The sequence below is a fragment of the Procambarus clarkii genome, chromosome 37, assembly GCF_040958095.1.
Source record: "Procambarus clarkii isolate CNS0578487 chromosome 37, FALCON_Pclarkii_2.0, whole genome shotgun sequence".
In the NCBI taxonomy this organism is placed as follows: Eukaryota; Metazoa; Arthropoda; class Malacostraca; order Decapoda; family Cambaridae; genus Procambarus; species Procambarus clarkii.
Window position 1 is genome coordinate 29,057,216 of NC_091186.1, and position 10,460 is coordinate 29,067,675.

Below are 10,460 nucleotides of genomic sequence, written 5' to 3' on the forward strand. Positions count from 1 at the left end.
ATATATATATATATATTATATATATATATTATATATATTATATATATATATATTATATATATTATATATATATATATATATATATATTATATATATATATATATATTATATATATGTATATATATTATATATATATATTATATATATATATATATATATTATATATATATATATATATGCCATATACGTATATATGCTATGTTGTATGCTACTACTTGGCTGATAATAAAGCCATTCACAACTGCAGGCCTAATAAAAAAGGAGGTGGCATAGCAATATCTTACAAAGATACCTTCATCTGCAATAGTGTCATTAGTAATAGAGACGATTATTGTGAATATACCTTTGCCAAGTTCTCCAGTAAATCCCTTAAATCCTTCTTGACTATAAGTGCCATCTATAGATTTCCCAATACCAACATAGCTTCATTATCAGATAACGTAAGGAATCTTATCATAAATAACAATCTCAACAAAAATCAAACCAACTTAGTGGTTTGTAATGGTGAACAAAACATGCAGATACTTATATATAACCTGTGAATAGAGTGTAATAACACCAAAACTATTTGTTTATTGTTTTATGACCATAATAATTGAATCACTAATATGATTTACTAATATATAATCCTAATAATAATCACTAATATATAGTCCATTGAGCATGCTGCATCTCTTTCAGTCTCTGCAATTTGAACAAGAGGGTTTTTAATTGATCGAACCATATTCTTAAAGTAAAGTAAATGAGATGTATTCCATATTTTGCAAAATATACGATGAAGGCACACAAACATTCATACCAAAACTGAAGGGCAGGATTTATGAGGAGACATTAGAGGCATTAAATATTCCAAAACTAGAAGACAGAAGGAAAAGAGGAGATATGATCACTACGTACAAAACAGTAACAGGAATTGATAAACTTGATAGGGAAGATTTCCCGAGACCTGGAATTTCAAGAACAAGAGGTTATAGATTTAAACGAACTAAACAAAGATGCCGAAGAAATGTAAGACAATTCACTTTTGCAAACAGAATGGTAAACGGTTGGAACAAGTTAGGTGAGAAGGTGGTGGAGGCCAAAACCGTCAAAAGTTTCAAAGCATTATATGACAAAGAGTGCTGGGAAAATGGGACACCACGAGTGTAGCTCTCCATCCATCTGATTGATAACCCAAATGAATTTTTCATGGATATGATACCAACATCAAATCATAAATCAGATGTGATCCTATCCCCACTGGATTTTGAAGAAGCCATAGACAGTATGCCTATGCACTCTGCACCAGGCCCTGACTCTTGGAACTCTATATTCATCAAGAACTGTAAAAAAACGTTATCGCAGGCCCTTCACATTCTTTGGAGACAAAGCCAAGATACTGGCATTATCCCTGACATACTAAAAACAGCAGAGATAGCACCGCCCCATAAAGGAGGAAATAAGGCAGAGGCAAAAAACTACAGACCGATAGCACTAACATCGCACATCATAAAAATCTTTGAGAGAATGCTAAGAAGTAAGATCACAAAATACATGGAATCACAGCATCCCCATAACCCCAGACAACATGGTTTCAGAACAGGGCGCTCTTGCCTATCACAGTTGCTGGACCACTCTGACATGGCACTAGATGCCATGGAAGACAAACAAAACGCTGATGTAATTTACACAGATTTCGCAAAAGCCTTTGACAAATGTGACCATTGTGTTATTGCACATAAAATGCGTTCAAAAGGAATTACCGGAAAAATAGGCAGATGGATATACAACTTCCTGACTAATAGAACCCAATGTGTAGTAGTCAACAAAATAAAATCTGGACCATCAACCGTAAAGAGCTCAGTCCCCCAGGGTACTGTGCTTGCTCCAATACTTTTTCTCATCCTCATATCGGACATAGACAAGGACAACCTATAGTACTTGATCATCCTTTGCAGATGACACTAGAATCTTCACGAGAGTAGGCAACATAGAGGACACGGCAAACCTCCAATCAGATGTAAATCAGGTCTTTCTATGGGCTACAGAAAATAACATGGTGATTAACGAACATAAGTTTCAGCTCATGCGCTACGGAAAAAATGAAAATATAAAAACGGAAACCACTTACAAAACTCAGTCAAATCATAACATTGAACGGAAAAGCAACGTAAAGGATTTGGGTGTACTGATGTCAGAAGGCCTTACATTTAAAGAACACAATAAAGTAGCCGTCACAACTGCAAGAAAAATGACAGGATAGATAACAAGAACTTTTCACACTAGAGATGCTATTCCGATGATGATAGTTTTCAAGACGCTAGTGCTCTCTAGAGTGGAATACTGCTGCATAATGAAAGCCCCTTTCAAAGCTGGAGAAATTACTGACCTATACTTATGCATTTATCTTCGGTTTAACACAACAGGCATCAGACACACGCTAGGCATCATACACACTAGGATAAAACAAACATTAGGCCAGAAGTCAGAAAAGAATTCAAAGAATTTTACTGGAAAGGCTTGCTGTTAGGAAAGGAAGTAATTGAGATGAATTAATGCACAGTATGTCAATTTTGTGAAATATATGATAAAGGAACAAAAACATTTATACCAAAACAAAGATGCAGAACTAGGAAACAGGATTTGTTCAACTGAAATTTCAAGACGGCCAGAGACCAAAAGACACAAAAATGGAATCAATATACGAAGAGGCCAAACCCCCAAACATACCAGTAATACAAAGAGAAACAACTACACGGCAGTGAGGAGAGAGGCAGAAAGAAATTTTGAAAAAAAGGAACAAACAAATGTAAAGTAGAACAAATCATATTCTATAAATACAGCAACAACCAATTGCAGGTAAAGGATAATATTCAGAGCTTTTAAATGCATGGATGGCGAAATACTCAAGAAATTGTTCACGACTTTTGTTAGACCAAAGTTGGAATATGCAGCGGTTGTATGGTGCCCATATCTTAAGAAGCACATAAACAAACTATAAAAGGTGCAAAGACATGCTACTAAGTGGCTCCCAGAACTGAAGGACAAGAACTATGAGGAGAGGTTAGAGGCATTAAATATACCAAATATACTACACAAATATATATACTACACATGCACAATAAACTACCCTACACAGGCTGAGTATGGTGTGTACAATAAATTATTAGCTAAAAGATAAGACTGAGTTTGTATAAATGGGGGTTAAGTCAGAGTGGGAAAATGTAAGTGGAGTGCCTAAAAACCCTGTCCTGGGACCTCTGTAATTCATAATATATACAAATAATTTAGACTCAGGTTTGATCAGCAATATTTGAAAATTTCCAGATGATACAAAAGGGATTTTTTTCTGGATTCAGGATTATTTTTTTATGGCTGAAAACAGGTTTTCAGCAATAAAAGAAATACAGTATTGCTGGAACAACCGTCGACGTCTTCAAGAAGTGAAGATGACCTTGAGAAGAAGTATAGGTTGGGAGAAGTATAGGTTAGGAATTGTCTCCAAAGAATTCTCAAAGAATTACTCGTTATTGCTATCCAAGATAATTAGACGAGCCAAAACTAAATACTACGAAGATAAATTTACCCAAATAAAGAGCACCTTACCTAAAAATATGTATGTACCTTACGTAAATAAACATTTGATTTTGAAGTGCCGGACAAACAAGGCTGTGGTGGATATGTGGGCCTGATGGGCCTGTCCAAGCAACAGCCTGTTGGACCAAGCTCTCACATGTCAAGCCTGGCCTTGGAAGGGCTTGGTGAGTAGAACAACTACCAGAACCCTATAATGCATGTATGAAGCAGATAACTAGGTTGTAGGAGATAGATAACATAGTGATTATAAGAAAACTAAAAACTCACTGGAAGCAATATAAATTACAAGAGTTGATACTCAACTTCTTTCCATTGTACCTCCCGTGTGTCAGCTTATCACTCTACTGCTAATATCACGGTATTGCAGAATATCTGTCTCTACATTGCCAAGGTGTCCAGGCAGTGAGCACCACATAATGCAGTGCAGTCCTGTAAGAATAAGCACAGTAAGTATGGGCATGGAGGGGGTGCAGCAGTGGCTTGTGAAGGGCTGGAGAGTAAATGGACATGCCCAGGGGTAAAAAGCATTAGGGTAACAGAACATAGCCCATAAAAATAGTAATGACTGTGAATGAATAATTATATGAATGCAATAATATTTCATATCTCAATAGGAATACTAAGCAGGATGCAAGACAAGGTACTGGTGGTGATAGTGGTTGGTACAAGTCCTCACATCCCCACAGACACCAGTAACAGCCCTCACCTCCCAACACAGTACCCTTGTTCCTTACTCAACACCCCTTTGGACCTTTATTACAGAAAAATAGAATCAATTAATATAATAAAATATAAAATATAAGTGTTTACTTACGATAATACTATCGGTGGAACACAAAATCTTCTTCTTCTTGATAGTAGGTGCAGTTTGCATGAAGGGTTAGTCCTCGCCATGACTGAACTCACGACAAAATGGCCGCTGTGTTGATATGGCGTCAGATGACGCTGTGACGTCACAGGTGAGGGACGCTTTGCGCATTACTCCCTCGTACTTATTTTTATTTTTATTTTATTTTTATTTATGCATATACAAGAATGTACATAAGGAATGTGAGGATACAATTATGGTAATTACAGTCTTGTAAAGCCACTAGCACGCGCAGCGTTTCGGGCAGCTCCTTAATCTAAGAAAATTTTAAGGAGGTAAATACTTGCAAAATTTATAGACAAAAAAATGATAACAGATTACATGGAATGAAAAAAAAAAGATGAGAGAAAATTATAGGTACAGTATATTAAAGCACATAGGTAGCTATGATTGATTGCAATGAAAGCTTAAAATGGTAGTTGACAACAAATTGGTAGGCACAATACAGCAGAAACAATATAAGATTGATTGCAATGACAGCTTGAATGGTAGTTGACAAAAATTGGTAGTCACAATACAGCATATGGCTAGCACATAAAAGAAGACAGCAATGAACACAATGATAAGGTTGTTTGATATTACATAAAAATTAGGAGATTGGGTACCACTAGGTACAGAGCAAATTTAAAGCTCAGTGTAGGAAACTAAATAGATGAAGTTAGGTACTTCTTGGTTTTGCTTTTAAATAAGGCAAAAGTTTTACAGTTTTTCAATTCACTAGGGAGTGAGTTCCATAGACTAGGTCCCTTAATTTGCATAGAGTGTTTACACAGATTAAGTTTGATCCTGGGGATATCAAAGAGATATTTATTTCTGGTGTGGTGATAATGGGTCCTATTACATCTGTCCAGGGAGAGTTTCAGAGCATGGTTTGCATTTAAGAACAGGGTTTTGTAAATGTAGTTGACACAAGAGAATGTGTGGAGGGAGTTAATATTTAGCAAGTTTAGAGATTTAAACAAGGGAGCTGAGTGTTGTCTGAAAGCAGAGTTAGTTATTATTCTGATAGCAGATTTTTGCTGTGTGATGATGGGCTTAAGGTGGTTTGCAGTGGTAGACCCCCATGCACAGATACCATAATTAAGATAGGGGTAGATTAGTGCATAATATAGTGAGAGGAGAGCAGAGTTAGGAACATAATATCTGATTTTGGAGAGTATACCAACTGTCTTAGAGACTTTCTTAGTTATGTGTTGAATGTGGGTGCTGAAGTTGAGTCTCTTGTCTAGGAATAGGCCAAGAAACTTGCCATCATTTTTATTACTGATGTTAATGTTGTCTATCTGTAGCTGAATTGCATTTGATGATTTGCTTCCAAATAAGATGTAGTAAGTCTTTTCGATGTTTAATGTTAGTTTGTTCGTTGACATCCATAAGTGGACTTTTTGTAATTCATTATTCACAACATTATTTAGTGTATGTGGGTTGAGGTTTGAGTAGATAAGGGTAGTATCGTCAGCAAACAATATAGGTTTGAGAATATTAGAGACATTAGGCAGATCGTTTATATATATAAGAAATAGAAGAGGTCCTAAGATGCTGCCCTGTGGCACTCCAACGGTAATTGGTAGAGTGGAAGAAGTTGTATCATTGATGGTTACATATTGGTGTCTGTCACTAAGATAGGATCGGATGTAGTCAAGGGCAAGGCCTCGGATTCCATAATGCTGAAGTTTAAGTAAGAGGTAGTTGTGATTAACAGTATCAAAGGCTTTTCTTAGGTCAATGAAGAGTCCAATCGGAAACTCATTTTTGTCAAGGGCTGAGTAGATAATGTCAAGGAGACTAATGATTGCATCATTGGTACTCTTTTGGGACCGGAAGCCAAACTGGCAGGGGCTGAGTATGTCGAATTTTACGAGGTAGGAATAGAGCTGTTTGTAAATGATTTTTTCAAATATTTTTGATAGAATGGGTAGATTTGATATTGGTCTATAATTGTTTATGTCCGCCGGATTGCCTCCTTTATGGACTAGCGTTACTCTTGCTTTTTTGAGGATATCAGGGAAGGTGTGACACTCTATAGATTTGTTGAACAGTAGTGCTATGGGTGGGGCAAGGGCATGGGAGGCTCTCTTGTACACAATGGACGGAATTTCACTGGTGTTCCCTGCCTTGGTTTTTAGAGAGTGTATGATGGACACAACATCTGCCGGGCTGATTGGTGAAAGGAGAAGAGAGTTTGGATAGCTGCCTGAGAGATATGTGTTAATATGTGTCTGAGTCTGTGGGATTTTACTGGCAAGATTGGCACCAACCGATGAAAAGAAACTATTAAATTCATTTGCCATTTCTAAGTCAGTTGACGGTATACCCCCATCCTTGTAGAGTTTTATTTGGTTATGTGAGTGTTGTTTAGTTCCTAGGATACTAGAGATAGTTTTCCAAGTGTTTTTCATGTTGCCTTTTGCTTCATTGAATCTATTCATATAATATGCAAGTTTTGCCTTTCTTATGATACTGGTAAGCATTGATGAGTACCTTTTAGCTACTTCCTTTGAAACTAGGCCAATCCTAACTTTCTTTTCATATTCATGTTTCTTGTTGATTGAGTTGAGAATGCCACTTGTGAGCCATGGATTGTTTAATCTTTTGTCAGTTACTTGCTTTGTAAGAAGGGGACAATGAAGGTTGTAGAGGCTTAGAGTTTTGGAGAGGAAGAGGTTAGCTAATGAATTTATATCATGGGTATTATTGAATTCAGAATCCCAGTTAATATTGTGAAGTGCCTCTGTAAGATTGTCTAAAGCTGATTCACTGTGTAGCCTAAATGAAAGTTTCTTGCTTTTTGGTGGTGTTATGTCCATGTTAGCTATGAGAAAGGTAGGATAGTGGTCAGTTGTTCTGTCGTAGATTATACCAGATACAAGGGGAGCTGTTATGTTTGTCCATATGTGGTCCAAGGTAGTGGCTGATGTTTGAGTGACTCGGGTAGGTTTGGTGATTGTGGGGATTAGCATACAGGAGTTCATGCTGTTAAGGAAATAGTCAACTTGAGAGCAATTTTGTTGACCCAGGTCAATATTAAAGTCTCCTCCCAGAATGATGTGGTTTTTGTTGAGATTGTTGTTTATAACAAGATTCCTTAGGTTGTCTGAGAAAGAAGCTATGTTAGTATTAGGAAATCTATAGATGGCTCCAATAGTCAAAGAGGATTTAAGGGATTTAATTGTAAACTGAGCAAAAGTATATTCACAGTATTCATCTCTGTCACTAATAACACTGTTGCAGATAAATGTATCTCGGTAATATATAGCTGTGCCACCACCTGTTTTATTAGGCCTACAGTTATGAATGGCTTTATAACCAGCTAAGTTGTAGAGTTGGGTATAGTCTTTATTTAGCCAAGTTTCTGTTAAAATAATGAACGATAGGTTAGTACCTAGTGCTGTGAGTAGTGCATTTAAATCGTCAAAATGTTTACCAAGTGATCTAACATTTTGGTTATAAACTGATAGACAGGTGCTATTTTGGAGTTTGTTTTTAGCCTGGTGTGCTGTGAAATACTTGCAATAATGATGATCAATGTGCTGGTTGGTATAGATATGAGACAGAAGATTTTGATCAGGATCAATATCAGTGTGCATAGAGATGCAGAGGGATCACGATACAAGATACACGATAAAGCAAAACACAAGAATAAGAGCAGATACAATAAAATAGTAACAATTTAGAAGTAAAATAAAGATCCAATGGATAGCCAGGGAGGACACAGAAGTTACATAAAATAAAACACAAAAAATCAGTAGAGACTGACAATATAAATGTAAAATAAAAAATAATAAGAAAAATAATAATCATAAAAAAAAAAAAATGATCTTGAAGATAATTAGCTTAGTAATGGTTAATTAACAGGGAAATAAAAAGCCCTAGGTTTAGTGACAAGGGGATTAACTAAGAACAAATAATTAAGAGTATAAAACAGGCAAAGATGACAAACAAAAAATAAAGTAAAAATTAAAATAAAAATAAAAATAAACACCTTTGGAAAGGAAAGGCAGAGTAAAGTACTTAAAAGTACTACAGGTACTTTTTGGTTTTATTTTTGAATATGGCAGAAGTTGGACAGCTTTTCAAATCATTATAAGGGAGTGAGTTCCATAGACTAGGTCCCTTTATTTACATAGAGTGTTTACATAGATTAAGTTTGACTCTGGGAATATCAAAGATATATTTATGTCTGGTGGGGACGTGGCCATGTGTTCTATTACATCTGTCCAGGAAGAGTTTCAGAACAGGGTTTGCAGTTAGAAAAAGGGCTTTATAAACGTAATTTACACAGGAGAATGTATGGAGTGAATTTGTTTAGCATGTTTAAGGATTTGAACAAGGGAGCTGTGTGTTGTCTGAAGGTAGAGTTAGTTATTGTCCTGATAGCAGATTTTTACTGGATGATGATGGGCTTGAGGTAGTTTGCAGAGGTTGAACCCCAAGCACAAACACCATAAGAATGATAGGGATAGATAAGTGCATAATAGAGTGAGAGGAGAGCAGAGTAGGGTACATAATATCTGATCTTAGACAGTATACCAACTGTTTTAGAAACCTTTTTAGTTATGTGTTGTATATGGGTGCGGAAGTTGAGTCTCTTGTCTAAGTATAGGCTAAGAAACTTTCCATCATTTTTATTGCTAATGTTAACATTATATATCTGAAGCTGAATTGCATTTGTTGATTTGTTTCCAAATAAGATATAGTAGGTCTTTTCTATGTTTTGTGTGAGGTTTGTTGGTTGACATCCACAAGTAGACTTTTTTTTTAATTAATTGTTTACAACATTATTTAACAGGAGTGGGTTGGGGTCAGAGTAGATGAGTAGTATCATCAGCCAACAATATAGGTTTAAGTATGTTAGAGACATTAGGGAGATCATTGATGTATATAAGAAACAGGAGGGTCCTAGGATGCTGCTCTGTGGCACCTTTACGGTAAGTGGTAGAGTGGGAGAGGTTATATCATTGATGGCTTCATATTGGTGTCTGTTACTAAGATAGGATCGGATATAGTTTAGGGCAAGGCCACGGATTCCATAATGGTGGAATTTAAGTAAGAGTTAGTTATGGTTAACAGTATCAAAGGCCTTTCTCAGGCCGATGAAGAGTTCAATTGGAAACTCACTTTTGTCAAGGGCTGAGAAGATTAAGTCAAGCAGACTAACAATAGCATCATTGGTACTCTTTTGGGAGCGGAAGCCAAACTGACAGGGACTTAGTATATTGAATTTTACAAGATTGGAGTAGAGCTGTTTGAAAAAAAAAAAAAAAATATATTTTTGATAATATAGGTAGATTCGATATGGGTCTGTAATTATTTATGTGTTACCTCCTTTATGAACTGGCGTTACTCTTGCTTTTTTAAGGATATCAGGGAAGGTATGACACTCTAGGGATTTGTTGAACAGCAGTGCTATGGATGGTGCAAGGGCATGGGAGGCACGCCTGTGTACCATCGATGGTATTTCACTAATGTTCCCAGCTTTGGTTTTTAGCGAGTGAATGATGGACACAACATCTGTAGGGCTGACCGGAGAGAGGAGAAGAGAGTTTGGATAGCTGCGTGAAAGATATGTGGTAACATATGTCTGAGTCTCTGGGATTTTTCGGGCAAGGTGAGCACCAAACGATGAAAAGAAGCTATTAAATTCAGTTGCTGTTTCAAGATGTGTTGCAGGTGTATAACCATCCTGGAGATTTTTATCTTATTATGTAAATGTTGTTTAGCTCCTAGGATGGTAGAGATGGCTCTCCATGTGCTTTTTATGTTGCCTTTTGCTTCTTTGAATCTATTCTCGTAATAGGAACGCTTTGCTCTTATTATACTGGTAAGCACTGATGAGTACCTCTTAACTACTTCTTTTCCAACTAGGCCAATCCTAAGTTTTTTTTTCATATTCATGTTTCTTGTCGATTGCTTTAAGTATGCCATTAGTGAGCCAGGGATTATTTAACCTTTTGCCAGTTACTTGCTTGGTGAGGAGAGGACAATAAGTATTGTAAAGGCTTAAAATTTTGGAAGG